This window comes from Myotis myotis, unplaced genomic scaffold (assembly GCF_014108235.1).
Source record: "Myotis myotis isolate mMyoMyo1 unplaced genomic scaffold, mMyoMyo1.p scaffold_m19_p_1, whole genome shotgun sequence".
Taxonomy (NCBI): Eukaryota; Metazoa; Chordata; class Mammalia; order Chiroptera; family Vespertilionidae; genus Myotis; species Myotis myotis.
In genome coordinates, this window is record NW_023416313.1 from 63,200,453 (window position 1) to 63,228,154 (window position 27,702).

The 27,702-nt window shown below is 38.8% G+C and overlaps 1 protein-coding gene across 1 annotated transcript in view; it reads left to right on the forward strand.

Annotated features, from left to right (window-relative positions):
* Positions 1 to 27,702, forward strand: part of GRID2 (glutamate ionotropic receptor delta type subunit 2) — a 1,375,820-nt gene that overhangs the window by 525,276 nt on the left and 822,842 nt on the right. The window lies entirely within an intron of this gene.

Consider the following 27,702-nt stretch of genomic DNA (forward strand, 5'->3'; position numbering starts at 1 on the left):
TCCATCAGGGCCCCGTTTGATGGTGGTAGCGGTGTCTGGTGAGGAGTCAGCTGTGCCCTCTGGGTCGGCCAGGGGAATCCTGTTTGAGGCGCCTTATGTTGGGGTCCAACCCCAGCAGGTCCAGGGGTTCCCCAAGGTGTGGACGGAGTCAGCGAAGAAGGAATGACACGGAGGCAGTGTTCAGGTGATCATCATAGCCAGGTTCCTCCTGGCCTCCTTTACTCTTAACTACCCCTCACCCACTTACCTCTGGTAACCACCATACTATTGTCTATATCTATGATTTTCAGTTTTATATCCCACATGTGTGTGAAATCGTGTGGTTATTAGCTTTCACTGACTGACTTATTTCACTTATCATAATATTCTCAAATTTCATCCATATTGTCACAAATGGCAGTATTTCATCTCTTCTTATGGCTGAGTAGTATTCCATTGTGTATATATACCACATCTTCTTTACTGAATCCTCTATTGCAGGACACTTTGATTGTCTCCATGTCTTGAACATCATGAATAATGCTGTAAAGAACATAGGGATGCACAAATATTTTCAAATAAATGTTTTCTAATTTTTCAGATGATACTTGGAAAAGGGGTCATATGGCAGCTTCTTAAATAAGTTCATATAGGTTTCACGTGTACATTTCTATGATACATGATCTATATGTTGCATTGTTTCCACCACCCAAACTCAAATCACCTTTCTTCACCATATATTTGGCCTCCTTTACCATTTTACTACCCCTCCCTAAACACAAAATATAATATACAGATGATACATTATAGAATTGTACAATTGAAACCTATATAATTTTATTAACCAATGTTACCCTAATAAATTCAATAAAAAAATTTAAAGTCTTGAATCCTGAAATGTTTTTTTATACTTTAGAAACTGAAATAAAAACTACTGGGAGAAATTGTTTGTATTGAAATATGGTTTACAAAAGAAATTCACTTTTTAAATTATAAATGCATTTTGCGCTTTCATTTTCTTCCAATTATGATTTTTATTTTGTGATCTTCACAAATGAATAATTATGAAATAATTTTATCACCAATATGTTTTGTTTGCATAATAATTTAAGTAATTAATAACCAAGTGAGGCCTCATTGCCTTATAATTGATTAAACATTTGTATAGTTTTAAAATAGAGATACTTTACACTAAGGCATTATCTGAGATATTTTTATAAATATAAATCATGCCATTAATTATACTGCCTTTTTATCTATATCTATATATCTATGTCTAGCTATATCTCTATCTCTATCTCTATCTCTATCTCTATCTCTATCTCTATCTCTATATCTATATCATCTCATCTATATCTATAGATAGATAAAAGCCTAATATGCTAAATGTCTGACCATTTGACCATGCAACCAGTCCCTATGACATGCACTGACCACAAGGGGGTAGACGCTCCAACCTGTGGGTTAGCTTGCTGCTGGAGTCCCTCCTGCAATTCCTCCCTGGATGGCCAACCTCCCGCGGTCCCCGGCCCAGCCCTGATTGTCCTGATATGGATTGGGTGAGATGGGCTGGACATGCCCTGGAGCCCTGCTGTGGTCCCTCCCTGGCCTCTAAAATATTTCTTCTAATTAATTTCCTTTCAATGTGCAGGAATCCATGCACCAGGCCTCTAGTTAATAATAATAGGATTAAGGGCTATCTTTAAACTTATATTAATTTCAGAGATTTGTAACAAATAAAATCCAGAATATTAGCAACAAGTTTTCCCATTCCTAAACTACTGTCTAGTTTGATAATGTAAAATTAGTAGATTGTGATTTCTAATCTTTTCTAGATAATTACTTCCTCTTTTCCCAGGAAACTTCAGAAGTGATTTTGTAGGTCTGTTGTTTGTCATTTGCAAGGTTAGCTCATTGTAGATCATAATATTGTCTTAATTTTATAATATTGTTATGTCTTAAATTATGTGATTTTTTTAAAAAATAGACTTTTTAAAAGAGTAATTTTAGGCTTACAGCACAATTAAGTAAAAAAAATAAAGATTTATCATATAACACATACTCTCCCATTATCAACATCCCTCACCAAAATGGTATATATTTATATATATTTTATTATTGATTTCAGAGAGGAATGGAGAGGGAGAGAGAGAAACATCCATGATGAGAGAGAAAAATTGATAGGTGCCACTTGCACACCCCCTACTGGGGATAGAGCCTGCAATCTGAAACCTGGGTACATGCCTTGACCAGGAATAGAACTGTGATCTCCTGATTCATTGGTTGACATTTAACCACTGAATGATGCCAGCTGAGCTATATTTCTTAAAATAGGTGAACTTACATTGACACATAATAATCACTGAGAGTCCACAATTTACATTACCCTAACTGGTATTGTACATTAGGTTTAGAATGATTTTTTCCGGATACTGCTTATCCATTTTTATGCCAAAAGTCATGACTATACATAAACTTTTAAAGATGTATTGTTTTGAATGACTCATTTTTAAGAATCCTCAGTCTTCAATGAAACCCAACATATGTGTTTTGCTTTGATTTTTATTATAACTATTACTAGAGGCCCGGTGCACAAAAATTTGTGCACTCGGGGGGGGGGGGTACCTAAGCCTGACCTGTGCCCTCTCGCAGTCTGGGACCCCTCGGGAGATAACGACCTGCTGGCTTAGGCCTGCTCCCGGGTGGTAGAGGGCAGGCCCAATCCCTAGGTGCAGCCCCTGGTCAGACTCAGAGCAGGGCAGATTGGGGAGTTGGGGCGCCGCCCCCTGTCATGCACAGAGCAGGGCGATCAGGAGGTTGCGATGCCACCGCCAGTCACGCTCAGGGTAGGGCCGATTGGGGGGTTGGGGCACTGCCCCCTGTCACATCAAGGCAGGGTCGATGGGGAGGTTGCGGCGCCACCCCCTGTCACGCACAGAGCAGGGTCCATCAGGGGGGTTGGGGCTCCGTACCCTGTCACGCACAGAGCAGGGTCGATCAAGGGGTTGGGGAGCTCCCCCCTGTCTTGCACAGAGCAGGGCCCATCAGGGGATTGGGGAGCTCCCCCCTGTCACGGACTGAGCAGGGTCGATCAGGGGGTTGAGGAGCTCCCCCCGTCACTCACAGAGTAGGGCCGATAGGGGAGTTGGGTCACCGACCCCTGTCACACACAGAGCAGGGCGGATCAGGGGGTTTGGGCGCCGCACCCTGTCACACTCAGGGCAGGGCCGATGGGGAGGTTATGGCTGCACCCTGTCACACACAGAGCAGGGCCAGTGGGAGCGGGGTTGTGGTGCTGCACCCTGTCACACACAGAGCCGCAGGGCGATCAGGGGGTTGGGGAACTCCCCCCTATCAGGCACAGAGCAGGGCTGATCAGGGGGTTGGGGTGCCTTCCCCTGTCACGAACAGAGAAGGGTGGATAGGGAGGTTGTGGCCCCGCACCCTGTCACACACAGAGCCACAGGGCGATCAGGGGGTTGGGGCGCTGCCCCCTGTCACGCTGATCCCAGTGCCAGGAGGCCTCGTGACTCCGCTGATCCTGGTGCTGGGAGGCCTCTCAGCTCTGCTGATCCCGGTGCTGGGAGGCAAATTACCCTTTTAGTATATAGGATAGAGGCCTGGTGCACTGGTGGGGGCCGGCTGGTTTGCCCTGAAGGGTGTCCTGGATCAGGGTGGGAGTCCCCACTGTGGTGCCTGGCCAGCCTGGATGAGGGGATGATGGCTGTTTGCACCTGGTCACACACCCTTCAGGGTGGGGGTCCCCACTGGAGCACCTGGCCAGTCTGGGTGAGCGGCTGAGGGCTGTTTTCAGGCTGGCGGGTGACTGAAGCTCCAAACCGCTCCTTTTTTCTTTTTTTATTCTGGGCCAGCTTTAACTCTGAGGCTTGGCTCCAGCTCTTAGTCCTCGGCTTCTGAAAGCAGGTATCTGGTTTGTTTGGGTTCTATAATCGAAACACTCTTTCAACTCCAGCTTTGAGATCCCAGCTGGCTGAAAGCAGGTTTCTGGGGTTTTGTTTAGCTTCTATATTTGTAACAATGTTTCAAACTGCAAGCTCAGAGGCCGGCAGTGGCAGGCGGGGAATGTTGGAGTCCTCCGTCACTAAAGCAAGCAAGCCTCATGTTCGCTTCAAGCTGCCTGGCTGCCGGCCGCCATCTTGGCTGGCAGTTAATTTGCATATTGCCCTGATTAGCCAATGGGAAGGGTAGCAGAGGTATGGCTAATTACCATGTTTCTCTCTTATTAGATAGGATAGTGAATGTGAACAGTGATCTTTCATGTCGTTTGAATTTGCATTTCCCTAATGACTAATGTTTTTGAGCATTTTATTCTGATTGTTCATATTTTTTGTATTTAATGTGGAGAAATGTCAGCTCAAGCCATTTGCCCATTTTTAGATTTTTTGTCTCTTTGTTTTTGAGTTGCAAGGGTTCTCTATATAGTTGGAGTAAGAGAACCTTATCAGATATATGATTTGGAAATATTTTCATTCTGTGGGTTGTCTTTCATTTTCTTGAGAGTGTTTTTTGTTATGCAAAATATTTTTAATTTTGATATGGTCCAACTCATTTATTTTTCTTTTGTTGCTCATGTTTTAGGTATCATATCTAAGAAACTATTATCAAGTCATTATAAAGATTTTTCCCTGTTTTCTTCAAAAAGTTTATAGTTTCAGCTATTATATGTACATTTCTTATTCATTATAAGTTAATTTTTATATGTTGTGAAGTAGGAGTCCAAATTAATTCTCTTGCATGTGGATATTCTGTTGTCCCAGGACCATTTTTTTAAGAAACTATTCTTGGCCTCATCAAATAGTCATAATACAGTTATTGACAATCAGTTGATCATAGACACTTGGACTTATTTTAGACTCTCAATTGTATTTATTGATCCCTATGTTTATCCTAATGTCAATATCTCATTGACTTGATTACCAGTGATTTGTAATAAGTTTTGAAATTAGAAATTGTAGTAACCTTCTATTTTTTTTCAAGATTGTTTTGCATTGTGGTCACTTGCATTCCATATGAATTTTGGTATCAGCTTTTACATTTTTGTAAAAGAGCCATTGGGATTTTGATAAGGGTGATTGAGCCACTAGATTGCCTTTGGTAGTGTTTCCATCTTAAAAATAATACTGCTTTTACCAATCCATGAACATGGGATGTATTTTCATTTATTAAGTCCTCTTTCATTGATTTTTACAATATATTATACTTTTCACAGCATAGGTCTTGCACGTCCTTGGTTAAATTTATTTTTTACATGCCTTGATATGTGATTAGTTTCTTAATTTACTTTTGGGATGTTAATTGCAGATACATAGAAATAAAACAGGGGAGAGATCAACCAAAGGACTTGTATGCATACGTATAAGCATAAGCGATGTACGTAGGCAACAGGGGGTGAGGGTGAGGGCAAGACTGGGGGGATGAGGGGACAATGGGGGGATAAAGACACATTTGTAATACCTTAATCAATAAATAGTTAAAAAAAGAAATAAAATATTTTTGTATTTTGACCTTGTCCCTGTAACTTTGCTGACTTTGTTATAATCTCTAATCTTTGTGTCTTTATATTTTTTGTATGTAGTATCATGTCATTTGTGAATAGAGATAGTTTTACTTTTTTTTCTAATTTAATGCATTTTATTTCTCTTTCTTGCCTAATTACCCTAGCTAGAACTTCTAGTACAATATTAACTCACAGTGGCAAAACTGGGCATCCTTGTCCTATACTTCATCTAAAGCAGCGGTTCTCAACCTGTGGGTCACGACCCCTTTGGGGGTCTAACGACCCTTTCACAGGGGTCGCCTAAGACCATCAGAAAACACATATATAGTTACATATTGTTTTTGTGATTAATCACTATGCTTTAATTATGTTCAATTTGTAACAATGAAAATACATCCTGCATATCAGATTTTTACATTATGATTCGTAACAGTAGCAAAATTTCAGTTATGAAGTAGCAACGAAAATAATTTTATGGTTGGGGGTCACCACAACATGGGGAACTGTATTAAAGGATCATGGCATTAGGAAGGTTGAGAACCACTGATCTAAAGTGAAAGTTTTTAGTCTTTCATCAAATATGATGGTATCTGTTAGGTTTTCATAAAAGTCCTTTATTATGTTGAGGAACTTTCTAGTCTTAGATTTCTAAGGGTTTTTATGATGAAAAGTTGCCAGATTTTTATCAAATGCTTTAGCTGCACCAATTGAAGAAAAATCCTGTTATTTTTTCCTTCATTTTATTAATGTGATGTACTACATTGATTGATTTTGTATGTTTTATCACCTTGTGTTGCCTGAATAATTCCTACATGATCATAGTATACAATCCTATTAATATGCTGCTAGATTTTGGTTTACAAATAATTTGTGAGGATTCATAATTTCTTTTTATTAAAAATATTAAAAATGTATATTTCTAATTTGTTTTTAATGATAACTTAAATCTTCTTTGTCATCAATTACTTTTGGTATTGTTTCCCAGGAATTTCAAAAGAACCCTTTGAATAATCTTTCTTATCCATGAAGTCAAGTTCAAATCCCTTTGGATTATTTTTTTCATGAGAGAAATCATTCTTTTCCCAGTACCACCTGATACTTCTGTGTCATCTTTTAAATTGAGATTCCTAAACACAATATAATAATTACCTAGTTGTTTGGACAAGAGTAGTTCGAGGAATGTCAGTCTTCTAATATAATCCATTTGGCATTTTATTTATATCAGTAGATGAACTTTGATTGTTGTGTTATTATTAAATCAGTATGTTTTCTCTACAATTTATTGAACTCATCAGAATGTAGAACCTATAAAATTTACCCTTTGCAGTATAGTGTCAAATTGCAGCTTCTAGTGTATTGATTACAAAATATATATAAATGGATTTCTCTTCAAAGATGTTATATTTGCCTCTCTATCCATAGACTAACCATATTAAACTACTGAATAATTGCTTTTGTTTAGATTGATTCTTCATTTTCATTAATTAATGGGGACTAGTTGGAAAATTGTTTAGTATCTAAACTTGAAATTAGAGTTTAATTTTCATATTAAACTACTCATTCATTAAACATGCTTTCCAATGTTATTATATTGCTGGGATAAATAGGAAAGTAATGAAGCATATGAGATATAATTTTGAGTCCTTGCATATCTGAACATCATTTTATTCTACTATCATCTTCGATTTATAGTTTAGTGTAGTATGAATTGTGTGGATTGAAAGTTACTTTCTCTCCGAACTTTGAAGGCATTCTTCTATTGTTCCAAAGAATTAAACATTACTTATGATGAATATTCACCATACCATCACTTCTTTATAAATGACCTACATGTTTCCAATGGAGAAAGTTTAACATCAATCAACTCAATAATTTTTGCTGCTCTGAAGATCTATAACAATGTGACTAGTTATTTGGGTTTTTAAATTATTATTTAGATATACAGTCATTGAATGCTATAATTCTTCAACTCTGTGAACTTACATTCTTTATTTTCTCTGATATGTTTATCCTTTATTTTCTCTATTCTAGTAAGCTAGAATTGGTCACTGTAGCGAGGGTTTTATTAAGGAACACCAAGATCCATGCTAGATGCTCCAATTTGCCCCAGACAGTTTTTGTAGAACAAGCCCTTTGTTTAGAAACAGAGGGTCAGAACTGACCACCACTAATTCTGTTAAGGAGAGTGGAGGCCTGCAGTTGATGGAAATAGTTTCAGTTAATCATCCTTTTTCAGACTTTTTACTGCCTACTATTGATTCATCAACTCTTCCCCCCAACCCTCTAAAGACTATTTTAGGAAAGATTCCTCCTTCCTTAACCTCATTCACCTCTCTCTATATTATTTTTTATTACAACTCCCCACACCATGCTTCATGAGTCAATACATTTCTTACTGCCTTACAGAAATTTGTTGAAAAGTCTAGTTTGCTGATGATCTACCACTTGTTGTCTTCATTTTTATGGCATATAGCCTTTAAAAATACCTTTACTACCACAGTTTAGGTCTCTCAGAGGAAAGAAAAATAATTACATTTTCGCAGTCCATCATTTTCGGTCAAAAGTTTTCTTAATAAAGTTCTATGACACATGGCATTTTGATATATTAATAAATTATATTACAGTTTGGAAAGATGAAATGCCATGAAAACAATTTATTCTTATTGCAATGTATACTTATTCCAAAAAGTAATTTCAGTATATTTTCTATTTGACTATATTATATGATCATATGACTATTTCTCTCTGTTACTTAGCCTGCATACTCATTATCTATTCCTCTATTACCTATCCCATTACCTAAATTTCCTCATATTTTGTACAGATTATTTTATCTATATATTTTATTTTATTTTTCTGAATATATCTTTAAGATTTCACCTTCTCAAATAGCTTAATCAATTATTCTCCTAAACAGTTTCCTTCCAAAAAGAAATTATAGTGACAGCTATGTTATTTAAGTTGTCTGTTTTGATCCTATTTCATTTTAAATTCCAAAGCTGTGTTTGTACTACTATTCATATTATACTATAAAAGACTTGGTAATAATGACTTTAGCTCATTGTATGCAACAGTGAACACCCTCTCTTTTCCAACACATAAATTGTATTTCTGCAAGGGAAAGATAATACTGCGGGTCTGGGAACTATCGTATGAGAACCATTGCCTAGATAAAGTACCTCAATGTCCTCAATGTGAGAGAGAAGGATTTAGAGAAAGTCCAAATATGCCAATAGTTCTGAGAGTATTGCCTTATGTAACTTTGACATGTTAATATATTCAATAGGTATTCAACAGTATAAAAGGTGTGAAGAGGACACAGCAGAAAATTGAGTATATTTTTATGATTAGTGGTTTTATACTCTGTTAAAATGAGTCAAAGTGTACATAAATTAGCATTAAAATCCAGCTAATTTTTTGCCGAAACCGGTTTGGCTCAATGGATAGAGCGTCGGCCTGCGGACTGAGAGATCCCAGGTTCGATTCCGGCCAAGGGCATGTACCTGGGTTGCGGGCACATCCCCAGTAGGAGATGTGCAGGAGGCAGCTGATCGATGTTTCTCTCTCATCGATGTTTCTAACTCTCTATCTCTCTCCCTTCCTCTCTATAAAAAATCAATAAAATATATGTTTTAAAAAAAAAAAAAATCCAGCTAATTTTTGAAAATACTATGGGACTATAAAAAAAAAAACACACACACACAGAAATTAAAGTGGGTATCATCTTCTGTCAGCATTTGTGGTTTCTCCATGTAAACCCAATATTTATTTATTCTTTTATAAATAAATAAATAAATAAATAAATAAGTAAATAAATAAATTTATTTATTTATTTATCGCCTGGCCAGTTGGAGCCGTCTTGCCAAGTCTTGGGGGAGGTGCCATGGGAGGTTGGCCGACCATGGGAAGTTGGCTTTGGGAGTGCATTGACCACCAGACGGCAGCTCCTGTGTTGAGCGTCTGCCCCCCTGGTGGCCAGTGCATGTCATAGCGACTGCTCGTGCAGCCATGACGATTGCTTAGGCTTTTATAATATACTAGAGGCCCGGTGCACAAATATTTGTGCACTCAGGGGATGTGGGGAGTCCCTCAGCCCGGCCTGTGCCCTCTCATAATCTGGGACCCCTCAGGAGATGACCACCTGCAGGCTTAGGCTCACTCCCCGGGGGATTGGGCCTAAGATGGCAATCAGACATCCCTCTGGCAGCCTGGCAGCCCTCGGGGGATGTCCACTTGCCAGCGGGGAGCAGGCCTAAACTGCAGTTGGACATCCTTAGTGCTGCTGAGGAGGCAGGAGAGACTCCCACCACCACCGCTGTACTGGCAGCCATCAGCCTGGCTTGTGGCTGAGCAGAGCTCCTCCCATGTGAGAGTGCCCTGACCACCAGAGGACAGCTCCTGTATTGAGTGTCTGCCCCCTGGTGGTCAGTGTGTGTCATAGTGACCAGTCATTCCCAGTGGTTCTGCTGTTAAGGTCAGTTTGCATATTACCCTTTTACTATATAGGATAGAGACCGGGTGCATGGGTGGGGGCGGGCTGGTTTGCCCTGAAGGGTGTCCTGGATCAGGGTGGGGGTCCCGCTTGGGTGCCTGGCCAGCCTGGATGAGGGGATGATGGCTGTTTGCAGCTGGTCACACCCCCTTAAGGGTGGAGGTCCCCACTGGGGTGCCTGGCCAGCCTGGGTGAGTGGCTGAGGGCCGTTTTCAGGCTGGCAGGTGACTGGAGCTCCCAGCCTCTCCTTTTTTTCTTTTTTTTTTATTCTGGGATTTATTTACTTTCTATGGCTGTCACTGGAACTGAGAGCCGGCTTTAGCTCTGAGGCTCGGCTCCAGCTCTAAGACCTCGATTACAGAAAGCAGGTATCTGGGTTTATTTGGCTTCTATAATTGAAACACTCTTGCAGCTCCAGCTCTGAGGTCTGGCTGGCTGAAAGCAGGTTTCTAGGGTTTGTTTAGCTTCTATAATTGCAACATTGTGTCTTAGAGTGCAGCTCAGAGGCCGGCAGCGGCAGGCGGGGAACCTTGGCTTCCTCCATCACTGAAGCAAGAAAGCCTCCTGTTCTCTTCAGCTGCCTGGCTGCCGGCCGCCATCTTGGTTGGCAGTTAATTTGCATATTGCCCTGATTAGCCAATGGGAAGCATGTCAGAGTTACGGTTAATTACCATTTTTGTCTATTATTAGATAGGACTAGAGGCTCAGTGCATGAAATGCATGCATGGTAGGATCCTTAGTGGCTTCCAGATGCCAGCTGGGGCCTCCCTTCCTTGGCTGCAGGCTGCCAGCCAGGGCCTCATTTTCCAGGCTGCTGGCTGCCCGGTGGGTCCTCCCTTCCCCAGATCCTGGTTGCTGGCCAGGGAGTTTCTTTGTTCCATGCTGCCCTCTGGTGGCCAGCGCATGTCATAGCAAGCGATTGAACTCCCGGTCAGTAAAACTCCTGAGGGGACACTTTGCATATTAGGCTTTTATATATCTACTAGAGGCCCAGTGCACAAAACTTTGTGCACTGGCTGGGGGGGGATGTAACTCAGCCCCACTTCTGCCCTCTCACCATCTGGGTCACCTCAGGGGATAACGACCTGCTGGCTTAGGCCCGCTCCCAGGGGTCAGAGAGCCAGCCCAATCCCTAGGTGCCTGCCCTGTAGTCCCTGGCTGGGCTCAGAGCAGGGCCGATTGGTGAGTTGGGGCGCTGCCCCCTGTCATGCACAGAGCAAGGCGGATCGGGAGGTTGCGATGCCACCACCAGTCACTCTAGGGTAGGACCAACTGGGGGGTTGGGGCACTGCCCCCATCTCACTCAAGGCAGCAACGATGGGGAGGTTGCAGCGCCACCCCCTGTCACACACAGAGTAGGGCCGATAGGGGAGTTGGGGCACCACCCCCTGTCACACACAGAGCAAGGTGGATCAGGGGGTTGGGGCACTCCCTCCTGTCACACTCAGGGCAGGGCTGATGGGGAGGTTGCGGCTCCACCCCGTCACACACAGAGCAGGGCCCATGGGGGGTTTGGTGTGCCGCACCCTGTCACACACAAAGCAGGGCCGATCAGGGGATTGGGGCGCCTTCCCCTGTCACGAACAGAGCAGGGCGGATAGGGATGTTGTTGCCCCAGCCCCTGTCACACACAGAGCCGCAGGGTTATCAGGGGTTTTGGGCGCTGCCCCCTGTCACGCTGTCCAGGGTCCAAGAGGCCTCGCTGCTCTGCTAATCCCAGTGCTGGGAGGCCTCGCAGCTCCACTTGACACCGGGGCAGTGAGGCCTTGCTGCTTTACTGATCTAGGTGCTAGGGGCCCTCCCTGTTCCACTGAGCCCGGTGCTGGGAGGCCTCGCGGCTCCGCTGATCCCAGTGCTGGGAAGCCTCACGGCTCTGCTGATCCCAGTGGTGGGAGGCATATTACCTTTATACTATATAGGATAGAGGCCTGGTGCATGGGTGGGGGCTGGCTGGTTGCCCTGAAGGGTGTCCCGGATCAGGGTGGGGGTCCCCACTGGGGTGCCTGGCCAGTCTGGGTGAGGGGCTGAGGGCCGTTTTCAGGCTGGCAAGTGACTGAAGCTCCCAACCTCTCCTTTTTTTCTTTTTTTTTATTCTGGGATTTATTTACCTTCTATGGCTGTCACTGGAACTGAGAGCCAGCTTTAGCTCTGAGGCTCAGCTCCAGCTCTGAGACCTTGCCTGCTGAAAGCAGGTATCTGGGTTTGTTTGGATTCTATAATTGAAACATTGTTGCAGCTCCAGCTCTGAGGTCCTGCTGGCTGAAAGCAGGTTTCTAGGGTTTGTTTAGCTTCTATAATTCCCACATTGTTTCTTAGAGTGCAGCTCAGAAGCCAGCAGCGGCAGGTGGGGAACCTTGGCTTCCTCCATCACTAGAGCAAGCAAGCCTCCTGTTCTCTTCAGCTGCCTGGCTGCCGGCCGCCATCTTGGTTGGCAGTTAATTTGCATATTGCCCTGATTAGCCAATGGGAAGCATGTCAGAGTTACGGTTAATTACCATGTTTGTCTATTATTAGATAGGATACTAATAAAAGAGTAATATGCTAATTAGACCAGGAGAACTTCTGGGAGACCTTCTGGACAAAGTCATGGTGGTGGGGCCGAGGCAGAGGCAGTTAAAGTTAAAGGTAATCACGCCAGGAGGGGAGGGCAGTTGGGGGCCAGCAGGCTGGCGGGGGGGTGCAGTTGGGGACAATCAGGCCATCAATGGGGACAGTTAGGGGAGAGCAGGCCGGCAAGGTGGGGGCAGTTGGGGGCAATTAGGCTGGCAGGGGGGCAGTTGGGGGCAAGCAGGCTGGCAGGGGTGATAGTGGAGGGTGATCAGGCTGGCAAGGTGGACAGTTGGGGGCAAGAAAGCTAGCAGGGAAGGCAGTTGGGTGTGAGAAGGCCAGCAGTCAGAGTGGTTAGGGGTAATCAAGCAGGTGAGATGTTAGGAGCCAGTGGTCCTGGATTAGGCCCACAGGGCTAGAGCCTAAACCAGCAGTCGGACATCCCCCAAGGGGTCCCAGATTAGAGAGGGTGTAGGCTGGGCTGAAGGACACCATCAACCCTGTGCATGAATTTTGTGCACCAGGCCAGTAGTCTATAATAATAAAAGAGTAATATGCTAATTATACCAGATGTCCTTCTGGACATCCTTCTGGACAACCTTCTAGATGAAGTCAGGGCTTTGGAAGGAAGCCCAGGTCCCGGGTGCCTGCTGGCAGCCAGAGGGAAGCCTGAGTCCCGGGTGCCAGAGGGAAGCTGGTGCTTGTAGCTGGCGGAAGTAAAGCCCTACTCTTCTGTGAATTTCATGCATCAGGCCTCTTTTGTAAATATATAAAAGAGATATTTATTAAGGATAGTCTTTTTAACCAAATAAAACTGTTTTACCCCTAGCAATCATAAAATGCATAACAATGGCTGAAAAAAAGCAAAATTGCTAATTTCTCAGTCTGTAGAGCAATAACATGAATGTTTCCTGTGTAATAGTAAAGCTACATTATTAAACTATTTTCATTATTAAGAAGTGAGCTTGCAAAGTGTCAATTATACATTTTTTTAACCACTGACTACATCCTATAATTTAACTTTTAAGATAAGTTAGATTGCATGAACAAATGTCTACTTTCTGAGAATAGATTTCAAAATTGCTGCCAGATTTTATAGTCTTCCAATAAGGGAGTGTGTGTGCGTGAGCTTACCTGTGTGTTAATGTGACATAGGCAATATAGAACACTTTTAAAATGTTACTCACTCTAAAAAAAATGCATTAAAAAGCTGCCTTCTCCCCTGGCCTATGTTGCTCAGTAGATAGAGAACTGCAGGTTCCAGGGTTTGATTCCGGCCAAGGGCACATACCTGGGTTGTAGGCTCCATCCCCAGTGTGGGGTGTGCAGAAGGCAGCCAATCAAAGATTCTCTCTCATCACTGATGTTTCTATCTCTCTCTTCCTCTCCCTTACTCTTTGAAATCAATAAAAATGTATTTTTAAAAAAGAAAAAGCTGTGTTTCACATTGTATTTATCAAAAAAAAATTTTCAATTTTATCCAGTGACCTATATTTTGGGTTCATTAATTCTACTTTAATAATAAAATGAAAAGCATGCTCTTTTTCAGTTTAATTACCATTGTAAAAAACATTTAAAATGTCAGCATTTTCCATGTCATCAAACATGCTTCTGAAACATGATTTTTTTTTTAATATCTTTTTATTGATTTCAGAGAGGGAGAGATAGAAACATCACATCAATAATGAGAGAGAATCATTGACTATTCATCTCCTGGACGCCCCCTACTGGGGATCAAGCCTGCAACCTGGGCATGTGCCCTTGACTGGAATTGAACCTGGGACCTTTCCGCATTCGATGCTCTACCCACCGAGCTAAACCAGTTAGGACTGAAACATGATTTTTTTAATGGCCAAACAATATTGCATTGTATAAATGTGGCATAAATTAAGCATTAATCTCTATTTTGGGGGTTTTCCTTAAAATTTTCCCTGAGGGTGTAATTGCTGAGTTAAGAATATAAATACATTTATGAATCTTAATAATTTTTGCAAAAAATTCAACAAGTAATATTCCCACATAGAGTGAGAATGTATATTTTATTCACACTTGAAAATAAATACTGCCAATTATCATTTTATTTATATTTCTAACAATTTTGTAGGTAAAACCATAATAAGTCAGTGTAGTTTTAATTTGCATTTTTGTAATTTTGTGTTTTTAATGCTTTTAGTCTCATTATCTTTTTTCGTTTAAAATACAGCTATGATTTCTGTGAGTATAATCTATTACATAAGAGCTGCAAAAGAATTAGTAAGATTCTGCAAAGATTATTATTTAAATGTGTTTTTATTAATTTTTAGAGAAAGAGGACAGGAGAGGGAGAGAGAGATAGAAACATCAATGAGAGAGAAAGATCAATATCAATTGGCTGCTTCCTTCACTCCCCCTTCTAGGAATTGACCCTCAACCTGGACATGTACCCTGACCAGGAATCAAACTGAAACTTCCTGCTTCATAGGTCGGCATGCAACCAACTGAGCCACAATGGCCAGGCACAAAGATTACTTTAATACTATTTTCTATTTTAAATCTAAAAGTGTAAGATAAATATGTTTATGGTTTCTATAGTTGATTTAATATATAATTTTACAGATATTTGTCCCTCTCTCTTTTTGTTTTCCTTTTCTCCCCTCTATTTTTTATGCTGTAAATAAAAGTTTATTTAAATTCACTTATTACATTCAGATTTGGTTCATAGTTTTAAGGCTAAGAAAAATTACAGTTTACATGTGGCCCAAAATATGGTATATGAATTGTATATTGCCTATAATTAATGCTCTTAATTTTTTTAGGTAATAAAAAACATTACAGACTATATGAGTATATGCATTTGCTTTATAGTGTCTCAATTCAAAATCCTCTCATTGTTGAATTTATAATTATTGAACATCTATCTAAATATAAAGGAGACATATTTTAAAAATATTTATTTGGGAGAGATAGAGATAGAGATGAGAGAGAGAGAGAGAGAGAGAGAGAGAGAGAGAGAGAGAGAGAGAGAGAGAAAGAAACATTGATTTTTGTTATCCTACTTATTTTTGTGTTCATAGGTTTATTCTTGTATGTGCCTTGACTGGACATCAAACCCACAACTTTGGTGTATCAGGTGGGCGCTCTAACCGACGGAGCCACCTGGCCAGGGCCAAAGAAGACATTTAAAAATGAAATAGGGCATAGCATTTTAGGAAAAGATGCTGAATGAGAAGCTAAAATAGCCTTTACAACTTCAGAGGTGACCAAATTTCAGTCTATGATTGGCTCCCTTCCAGCAGTAGAATTGGCAGAGTCAGGGAGCTAAATGTGACCCCGCTGAGATAAGAAATGGGAAAAAAACAGAAAAAGTAATTGCTTCAGCAATGATCTAGTTTGGAAGTGATGGATTCTTTGAGATAGAATTTGGTAACCTTTCTGTCCCTGGCACACTCTTTGAGCACTCCATGAGGTCAAATATCTCTGTCTAGGGAGGCGGAAACTCTTTAGAAACCTGCTACCCTCCAAATACTGCAACTGAACTGATATAACTGTAGTTGTGCATCAAGGCTTGTTTTTCTCTGAGTCTGTGAGGATGAGGTGAAGAGGAGCCATCTTCTAAAGATTTTTTTGCATATTCTTTAGGATCTAATGAGATCAATCAACTGCAGATAAACACCCTTGTGCTGACCCTGCAATTGGCCATCTCCCTCTAACACGTTTGTTGTTAGCTGTGTGTTCTCACGGAGGGAATGGCACGGAATGGTTAGGGCAGAAGAAATGCCTATCTTTATATGTCTAGTTCAGAAAGGAACCCAGATAAGTCAATAAAGGTAGTGGAGTTTGGCTTTTGAATGTGTCCTGCGTGTGCTCCTCTGACCAGCCGCACATGTCTAGGAAACGAACCCTTTATCCTGACAGACTTATTCAGCATCACACTTTCTACTGAGTTTTCTGAAAAAGCAAAAACTATTTTGTCCTCTGGCATTCACACACCAGGTGGTCTTATTTCTGCCTGTTGGCTCACAATAGGTGTTTGGACGTTTTCTCCCTGACCTGAATCGATTCTCTAACTGAAGAGCAAAGTAAATCTTTAACACAAACAACACAGACTATGTTTCCACTAACACGGTCAGTGTAAATTATGGAGGATTTATGTCCTTAGGTGATGTATTAAATCCTATAAGTGCTTTTGTTTGAATGGCAATATCAAAATATAAAGAAGAGTTGTTAGACAAGTACATTATTTTTTTCAGTCCAGTTATTATTAGTTGATATTACTTCACTCCCCTGATGCTTCATTAGTTGCACAACTAGGATGTGGGCAATTTCTTGCTCATTCCCAGAAGAAACAGGGTTACTCATAGGTAACTCTTCCAAACATGCTTCCTCTAAGAATGCACCAAGCAAGCATGGCAGTAGCATATATTTGTCCTCTTAGTCATTGCCCTCAAAAGTTGGTCCTTGATTTTGGCTTTCCTCTACATTAATTTTCTATCACCCATTTCTTTTTCTTGAGATATGTTGTAGACAAGCAAATCCTAATTTCCTATCCTTTTTTTTATTTATCTTTATTGTTGCAAGTTATACAGATATACCCATTTTCCCCATTGACCCCTTCTAGCCCGCCCCCTCCCCTATCCCAGGCCTTCACCAAACTATTGTCTATATCCATGGGTTATGCACATCTATAATAATAAAAGCATAATATGCTAATTAGACCGGATGTCCTTCCTGATGAAGCCAGGCTGCGAGCAAAGCCTGGGTCCCAGGTGCTAGAGGGAAGCTGGTGCCAGCAGCCCAGGGAAGGAAAGCCAATTCTTGCATGAATTCCGTGCATCAGTCCTCTAGCATGTATATAAGTTCTTTAATTAATCTCTTCCCACCTACCCACTCACTCTGGACTTCCCTCTGAAATTTCTATGTTGTTGTTTTTAAATTCAGATAGCTTCATTCTACACATACTGTTCTGCACTTTGCTTCAAGTACTTAATATATTTTGCATAGCAGTCCTTTATTCTCGAAGAGTTCCATATTCTTTATATGGGTGCATATTGTTCTATTGCATGGGTAACTTATTTAACCTATTCCCTATTGTTTTACATATGTAGTTTCCTGAATCCTTTTTTATTAAAGACAATTATTCATTAAAATGCTGTGTACATATGTGCTTTTACATATGTGCAGTATCATAGAGGATAGAATTTTTATAATGGGGTCACTAGGTTAATAGGTAAATGCATTCAAATAATCAATTTATTGCCAATTTGTCATCCAGAAGGGTTGTACCTTGAGTACTTATCCCAGCAATCTTTACAAGAACTTGTTTAATTACTTATTTACTAAATACCCTAACAAGCTTATAGATCTTCATCAACATAATGGGTGAAAACGTTTTCTGCTTTAAGTGATGTTGGGCATTTATTTATGTGTTGTATTTTCCATGTTTTTAACTCATATATTCCATTGTGATCCTTTTCTTGTCATTTGTAAACAACCTTTCCTCACAAGGGAAAATAGATCTCTATGGGTTACAAATATTTTGCACTATATACTCTTTGCCTTTAACTATATTGTGGTTACTTTTACCATGCAACAACTTTTAAAAAGTAACTTTGGTTTGGCATATTGTGGGTTTTGTGTCATACTTAGAAGGCATTCACTAATTCAAAAATTATCAATGGCTAATTCTGAGGTTTTTTGGTTTCAGTTTATTGCTGTATTATTTTTCAATTTTAACATTGAATATTTTATCAATTTTAAAGTTATTGTTATTAACCATGAGTGACCATATCTATTCAAGCTAATTTTAAATGATACCCCAGTTTTCTTGGATAATTTAATGAGTAAGCTAACTTTTTCTTAACCTAATCATTTATCCAATTCCCAAACAATATCTGTATTTCTGTAATTTTTCATCTTAATTTGAAATTAGTTAATTTATTTCAAAAACATGAATGTTATTGGCATTTTGTTGAAAATCACATCTAATTTAAAGATTCATTTGGAGATTTTTTATATCTTTATGAATTTATTCAAATCCCCAGAGAGGATTGCCATCCACTGAAGTTTTTATTAGAACATTTCAATTTCTTCTAGTATAGATATTAAAATTTTCTTATAAAGTTAATTTGTTTATGTTTTTTATTACACCATTTTATTGTTGTTGGCATAGCTATAGTAATTGTTTTACTATATATATCTTAATCATTTTTATATTCTATGAAAATTATAATTTTCCATGTATTACTCTTGTGCCCTACAAGCTTATTTACTTACTAGAGGCCCAGCGCATGGACTTGTGCACTAGTGGAGTCCCTCGGCCTGGCCTGTGCCCTCTTGCAATCTGGGACTCCTTGGGGGATATCAGACTGCTGGTTTTGGCTTGATCCCCACAGGCCAGGCTGAGGCATCCCACCAGTGCACTAATCCATGCACTGGGCCTCTAATATGCATATAAGATCTTTGGTTAATCTCTTCCTGCCCTCCCACTCACCCTTTTCCTCTGAGATTCATCAGTCTGTACCATGTTTCCATGCCTGTGTGTTGAACATCTCCCCTCTGGTGGTCAGTGCGCATCATAGTTACTAGCCAAATGGTCGGTCGGTTGCTTAGGCTTTTATATATATAAATTGTATACAGTAGGGTTTGATTGATCCTGTTGTGATTGCCAGGTTTATGAGCACATTGCTTACAAATAATCCTATTACCTCAAATTTACCAATTTTCATATCCTTAAGTTCTCCTAATTGGCTAGTGTCTTTTGAAAAATATTAATTGATAGTGGTTAGAGTATTTTTTGTTTGTTTTAAGGAGGAATGTTTCTAGTTTTTGCCCACTAAACGTAATATTGACTTTAAGTTGAGACAGATAAATTTTCCTATGTTAATAATGTATCCATCTAATCTAATTTTACTCAAAAGTTTAAACTAGAAGGATAGTAGTTTTTGCTCAATACCTTTATAAGCTGAAGAGTGGCCATTTTAAAAAATATGATGATGAATTACGTCAATCAGTTTTCTACTATGGAACTATCCTTGCCTATTTGGAATAAACTCCATTTGTTTATCCATTTAATAAGCATGCTGGTTTCTGTTTGTCGTATTTGATTTGAGATTTTTGAGAAATATTCATAATTGGAATCCTTATTATTTATTTTTATGTATAATCTTCATCAGTTGAAGGTATTAATGCCATTCCTGTTTAATAAAAATAACTGATGAATGTAAATATATTAAAAGATAGTAAAATATAACTTGCTGTGAGATCAGGTGTGGGATAGTCGCTTTGATCAAAAGGGATAGGGTGCATGACACAGGACAAAGACCTTCATTTACACATTAAAAGAAATAGAATTTGGATGAAACTTTAAGCTCATGATTTATATCATGCTATCTACCATTCAGATTTCAGTAGACTCTGTGTCTTTCCCTTTTGAAAACATACATAATTAGAGCTAACTTTAATCAATATCTTATATGTCAGATATTGTCCTAAGTGCTTTAATGAGTATAAGTATACTCTGATACAGGCACTATTATCACGCCCATCTTAGGACAAGAAACTGAAGCATGGGGAGGTTACATAACTATCCTTGGTTCAGACAGCTCAGAAGTAATAAGTGTAGCCTAACTAAGCAGTCTAATGACAAAGCCTGCAGACACTTCAGACTCTCTTTGCACTTTAAGCAATAACCTAATAAAGCTGGTCAGTATGCCCAAGTTAATGTTTTAATTCAGTATCTCCCTGGAATAAATTTCCAAATTGCATTACATCTGTGAGCACTATGAATTATAGTGGATTGATTAATTAAGCAAACTAATTAAACTTGGTTCACCACTTGTTTGGATTGATTTTATATCACAAAATCAACCTTGTCAAATGATTATGAAATACAAAAAATGAATATAAGCTGAGTCAGCTAATTTTATTTGAATAAAAATGCAAATATTTCCTAGTAATATTCAAATTATTTAAAATTCAAATAAATTAAGTAAATTATATATTTAGCTTAAAGAACATCACATTTATTAGTTATTATTTAATCTTGGTTATTTTATTTATATTTACTATTGTTTGTAAATAATTACATAATAGTAAGAAAAGTATAATTTATGTTTGGAAATTTAAAAGAAAAGCAGGCTCTTTATTGTATATACCTTGATTTATTATTTAAGTTCTCAAGTATTTTTTGAATTTTAATATAATTCAAATTCAGTTGGTATACATTTTAATTACATAATAAATATAAAAATTGGATATTTTTAAAATTCTCAAATGAAATATCTCTGTTGCATTTAGAGATAAGGAAATATCTTGGAAAATGTAAGGGGCAAGATAGTTCTAGCTTTGTTTGCTTAAAAGACTATTGTTGCTTTATTGTATCACCTTTTCTGTATTTTCAGAGATCATATGACTATTTATGGGGTCTATTTCTGGGCTTTCTGTCCTGTTCAGTTGAGTAATTTTCCTTTTTCCACCAGTGCCACACTGTCTGTATTTTTTTAACTTTATAGTAAGTAGGATCAGTCTTCCAACATTGTTCTTGTCTTCAATATTGTGTTGGCTGTCCTGGGTCCATTGCTGCTCCATTTGGAATAAGTTTGTCGATAATTGTAAAACAACTTACTGGGCTGTTGATTGGAATTGCATTGAATCAATAGATCAAGTTGGGAAGAACTGACATCTTGACTCTGTTGTGTTCCTATTTATAAACATGGAATATCTCCACTTACTTGTTTTGCATTAATTTCTTTCATCAGAGTTTTGTAATTTTCCTCATATAGATCTTTTACAGATTCTTGTAGATTTACATCTAAGTATTTCATTTTTGAGATGTGCTAATGTTAAGGAAATTGTATTATTAATTTCAAAGTCTACTTGTTCATTGCAAGTACGTAGAAACAAAACTGACTTTTGTATAACCTGCAATATTGCTATAATCTATCTATCTATCTATCTATCTATCTATCTATCTATCTATCTATCTATCTATCTATAGATAGACTGGTCGACCAAACAACCGATTGACCAGTCACTATGATGTGATGCACACTGACCAGTAGGGGGCAGACGCACAATGCAGGAGCTGCCCCCTGGTGGTCAGTGCACTCCCACAGCCAACCTGCCCCAACCAGCCAATCTCCCATGGTCTCTCCTCCTGGCTGACCCCAATTGGGACTGGGTGAGATAGCCCTGATTGGCCCCAATGTTGGCCAGGCTGAGGGACCCCATCCATACACAAATTTGTGCACTGGGCCTCTAAGTCACTTATAAGTCTAGGGGAGTTTTCTTGTTAATTCTTTGGGATTTTTACAAGGATGATCATCTACAAACAATGATCTTTATTTCTTCCTTCCCAATCTGTATCCCCTACTTTTCCTTTTCCTATCTAATGCATTATCTAGAATTTCTAATATAATGTTGAAAAGGATTGATGAGAGGAGACAGCCCTGACTTGTTCCTGATTTTAGTGAGAAGGCTTCAAGTTTCTCATCATTAAATAGGTAGGTTGATTGTAGATAGTTTTTATCAAGTTGAGGCAATTCCTCTTCTATATTCTCATTTTATGAGAGTTTTTATCATGAATAAATGTTGGACTTTGTCAAATGCTTTCTCTGCATATATTGATTTAGTCATGCCATTTTTCTCTTTTAGTCTGTTGATGTGATAATATAATATTAATTTTTGAATTTTGAAACAACTGTCTGTAACTGGCATATATTCCACTTGGACATAGTATATAATTTTTATACACTTTAAATTTCATTAGCTGGTACTTTATTGATAATTTTTTGCATCTATGTTCTTGAGAGATATTGGTTTGTAGTTTTCTTGTAATATCTTTGTCTGTTTTTGGTATTAGCATAATGCTGGCCGGATAGAATGAGTTAGGAAGCACTCTCTGCTTCTATCCTCTGAAAGAGATTGTAGGAAATTGATATAATTTCTTTATTAAATGTTTGGTAGAATTCACTAGTGAACCCATATAGGCCTGGTGCTTTCTGGTTTTAAGTTTATTAATTACTGATAAAATTTCTTTAAGAGCTATAGGCCTATTAAGGTTGTCTCTTGTTGTGTAAGTTTTGGCAGAAAGATTAAATGTCTTTGAAAGTAATTGGCATAAAATGAATGCTAGCCAAATGAGTGAATGAATAAATGAATGCATAACATTTTATTGGATTATAAATAAATTTGAATTAAGTTTAAGTGTGATGTGAGAATAAGAAAAAAGGGCACAGAAAAAAAACAAGTACGCTCCATTTAACTTACTTTCTATTGCAAAGGAAATACTCAGTTACCTTACATTATTTCTTTCTAACAATTTTATGAGCTAGTTATGATTATACCTTTCTTTCCAGATTAGGAAACAAACATACAAATTGTGCCTAAGTGTTCTGTTATTATTAGTCTTCAAAATATAGTCTACCTAATTCCATAACTTCTGATATTTCCATTTAACATATTTACTTTACCTTTGACATATAGAAATGATACAAAGAATATACTAAAAAGATATGGTTACTTCTCATTGCACTGACAATTTCAGATTATACTAATATGAAAAGTTTAGTTGAACTAAACTTCAGATTATTGAAATTTTATCAAATAATTTTGATATATTGCTTTGAGAGATGTCAAATAGTTTCTGTATTTAGAAAAGTAAAATCTTAAAACGTTAGAGTTGGAATATTATAGGAAATAATCTACTCTGGTCCACTCCTTGATTCCATATAACCAAGTTATCATTTTCACTAAGATCCATAGAGAGTGTACTATGAAGGACCAAAATTAACTGAAATCAGAATGTTTTGTGTATTCTATTTTCATAACCTAATATGGCCCAATGAAATGTTACTTGTAGTATACTAATAATTATTTAGGACATACAATTTCCTGATATTAGTTTGACTTTTAACAATAAGATGCTCACTTTGATTTAAAAATAGAAATGTTGGTCTCCAGGGATGTTTTCAACCTGTGTAAAATCAAAGCTCTTTTGTTCTTTTGAAAGTGTTATTTGTTCAGTAATGCATTGTTATGGGAGAGGCAATGGAGTATCACTGGAGAAACAGTGCAGCATTTTGAGAGCTGGTAATGTATCACCAGGATGCCAGGGTGTCAATCCCAGCAGCACCACTTGCCTGTTCAGCAAGTTATTTCAACTTCTTAGGGCCTCAGTTTTTTATATATGTGTACTAGAGTCTACTTTATAATGCAATGTGAATAATTTACCATACCTATAGCACAGAGAACAGTGCCTGGCATGTTGTAAGCAGTATGTGCATATGTGTCATACCCATTCTACATGTGGGGGCAGAATTGAACACAAGGCTCTGAGCCCATGGTTCTTTAGCTTGTTTTGAAATGTATGTCATTAACAATACATGACACTTGTTACTGGCATAGCACCAAATGGATTAGCAGGGTTTAGAAAAGGGGTTAGAATATCCTGGCAGTGGCTTTCGTGTCTGTGTTTTATGCATAAATAGTCTCTATTCTCTTTGGAGTGAAGTGGCATGGGGACGATATTCTTCTTTATTCTTGTTTGGTTTCACAATTTCTATACCTCTACACTCTTTTACTCATCCTATCTCTGGCAGGGATAATTTCAAAAAGAAAAGCTGACCAACCATAATGCATAATGATTAATACTAGTTGTTTTTTACTTCATTTGGACATGCAGATGACACACATAATTTGTGCTTTCTTTCATTCACAAGAAAAAATAGGACTGTGGATAGAAATCTTTAGTTGAAACAAATCATTCATGAAGCAGAAAATATTGCTGAAAATTCAACTATGACAAGTTTTATTGGTGGCATAACAATTCTATGTTTTCTTTAACAACGAAATAGTACATAGTCATTACAGTATAATGTATACAAATATATTGGTGATGATAACAGATGTTATTTTGTCATAAGATTACATGAATACAGCATTTTAAGAGATTTAATTTTAGGCTTTCTTCATAATATAATTGGCTTTCTGTAACATTGAAATTCAATTTCTCTTACAAAACTAGTTGTTTTAAATCTCTTTATTGGTATATAACTTTGCATGCCACAGAATACACTCATTACTAATTTAATGGTTTTAATATCTCTCTATATAAAAGCCTAAGTGACCTGAATGAATGGACCAGAACAACCAGTCGCTATGGTGTGCACTGACCACCAGGGGGCAGACACTCAATGCAGGAGCTACCCCCTGGTGGTTAGTGCACTTCCACAGCCAATCTCCCCTGGCTGACCAACCTCCCATGTTTCCTCCCCCCCAGCCAGCAGACCCTGATTGCCTGATCTAGGCTGGGTCCCTGCAGGGACAAGGAACAAGGGGTGGGTGCTGGCAGACGGGGCTCCTTTCCCAGGGGGCTGAGGGCTGGCTCCCTCCTCGGGCTGGCAGCCAACCTCCCATGCCTCATCCCTCCCCTCGGCTGGCAGGCCCCAATTGGTCCGCCTCCCACCCGCCTCAGTGGCGGCGCAGCAGCGAGGGAAGGAGGAGGGGATAGGTGGGAAACTACATGGTGGTGGGGCTCTGACAATGCTGGGGTCAGTGTCCGACATCCGTTTCTTCCGCACCTGGCCTGGCGACCTTCGCCTCCTCTCTGGCCCGGCCTTGATAGGCCTGGCCCCAATTGGCCCTGATCGCCTGCCAGGCCTAAGGACCCACCTGTGAATGATTTTGTGCACCGGGCCTCTAGTAATCACATAAATGTAAAACCATTGCCATATTCTAATTTTAGAACACTTTCATCAACCCAGAAAGAAACCTTATGCCCATTAACAGACACTTTTCATCTCCCCCATCCAAGTCCCCCAGCGCTAGTTGAGAGTAGTTGGGATTAGTTTGAAATCCTTTTTGTTAAGGTCTCAGTATTGTATAATCAGATAGAAAGTGTATGACTAAGAAATATTGTTAACCTTGAGTAACAATGCCATGTAGTGTAGAGATTTAGTGGCAGCTGAAATTCCACTAACCCATATCGTTATGGGTCACTTAACACAAATTGTAGTCCTTTTAGAGGAAGATTTTTCACACTTAGCAATAAGTACTCCCATTCAGCCTGTCCTTATTCAACCTCTCATATCACAAAAATATACAGTAAATACTTTTCACTGTTATTGGTAACAACTTGCTTGCAATAAGTTTCCCAACTGATGACACACAGCAGCATATCAAGAGAGTTGATATACCCATTTAGGTTACAAATCATCATTATCAATATTGAATAATGTCTTTAATGCTAACTTAATATCTAAGAATGGATTGTGGAGTGTTCTGATAGCAGGGACTTTAACTTCCTCTTCTGCTCCCTGACGTGTAGATGGCCTAGTTACAAGCTCAGGAAAAGCAAATTTCCATGACACATGAACCACATACAACTGCTCTGTCTTAAGCCAAGCTTTAATCAGCAAATGTGCTGCCTGATTTAAAACTTACAAATACATAGACAACAGAGTATTCTTTCAGTTACTCTGCTTTGATTCTTCCATATATAGAGAGTGTTTTTTTTTTCCTTTATTGAATAAAATATTACAAATGTGTCCTTATCCCCACAATGTCCCCTCATCCCCCAAATCCTGCCCTCACCCTCACCCCCTGTTGTCCACATCCATCACTTATGCTTATATGCATGACAAGTCCTTTGGTTGATCTTTCCCCCTCACCCCAACCCTGCCCTGCTTTTCCTCTGAGTTTTGAGCAACTGATCAATGCTTCTCTGTCTCTACATCTGTTTTTGTTCATCGGTTTATGTTGTTCATTATAATCCACAAATGAGTGAGAGCATGTGATATTTATCTTTCTCTGACTGACTCATTTAACTTAGCATAAAGCTTTCCAGCTCCATCCATGCTGTTGCAAATGGTAGGAGTTCCTTCCTTTTTATAGCTGCATAATAGAGTGCTGATAATTTAAAAGACACTAAGGATATTTCATCTTGGTCAATGACCTGGTAGATAAAGTAAATATAAAAATTAACTGATAGAAAACCTCTCTGTAGACACAAAGAATAAACATGGATTAAAACACATATTTGAAAAGCATGCAGAAAAACAAAGAATGGCATAAGATAAAGATGTGTATACCTATCATTTTAGGCAATAGTGAGTTACAGAGATAAAAGCACACATAACATCAGTACAACTGAAACTTATGTCTATAACAATATTGTAATATCTGAGTATAGTCAAATATTGATTCTACACATATAACTCTTTATGATCCATTTTAATTTTAGTTCAGGGCTATTTTGCCCTAAGTATGGAGTACATTTCTGGCATACTTATCACTATTGCCAGGCTTGTCTATGCTCAGAGACTACAAGACAATTTAGTATTACCAAAGCAAAACATAATTACAGAAGTTCAAAATCTGCCATTCAGTATTATCTCTATGCTTCTCCCTTCGTCAGCAGATAAAATTGAATTGATGTCTATTGCTGACTCTTTGAGAACTGTAGTTCCAGCATAGCTGAGAGATTTCATGGACATATTAGCCAGTTGGCATGAATGTGTGTTAGTAAATAGATAAACAGTACCACTATTGATTCTGTTTTTTCTTATCTATTTTCTTACTTCCTAAAATGGTAAATGTTATATTAAAGTGGAAATCCATATTATGATGCTTATTGTATTTATGAAGAAACTCTGACTCACAGATTAGCATCCATGACTGACTAAAGTACTGTTTGCAGGTAGCAGATCTGAGAGTAGAATTCAGTTCTGCCCACACATACACAATCTATTCAACAATCATTCAATAAATATTTATGGCATATCTAATATTTGTCATGCTTTGGAAAACATATCTGCTCTTTCAAGATCCAGAAACTAAAAGGCAAGAAAATAAGTAGAACATAATTACATATTGGAATACATACATAAATTGAGGGAAATAAGCAAGATAATCTGTGAAAGGTAATTGACAGGAGAGGTAGTGGTAATGTTGATCTGCATAAAGTGATAGGCGTTTTCTCAAGGAGATGACATTTGATGTGAAAATTGAATCACTAAAAGGAGTCAAGCTTGACTAAAAGGAGTCAAGCATGAAAAGAACTGAGAAAGAACAATCTACACAAAAGGAGCAGAGAATGCTGGGTTCAAGGTTAAGAAAGAACTTGGAAATTTCCAGAAACAGAAAATAAATTAACATTACTTGTGATGGCAGATTTAATAAGAGATAGAAT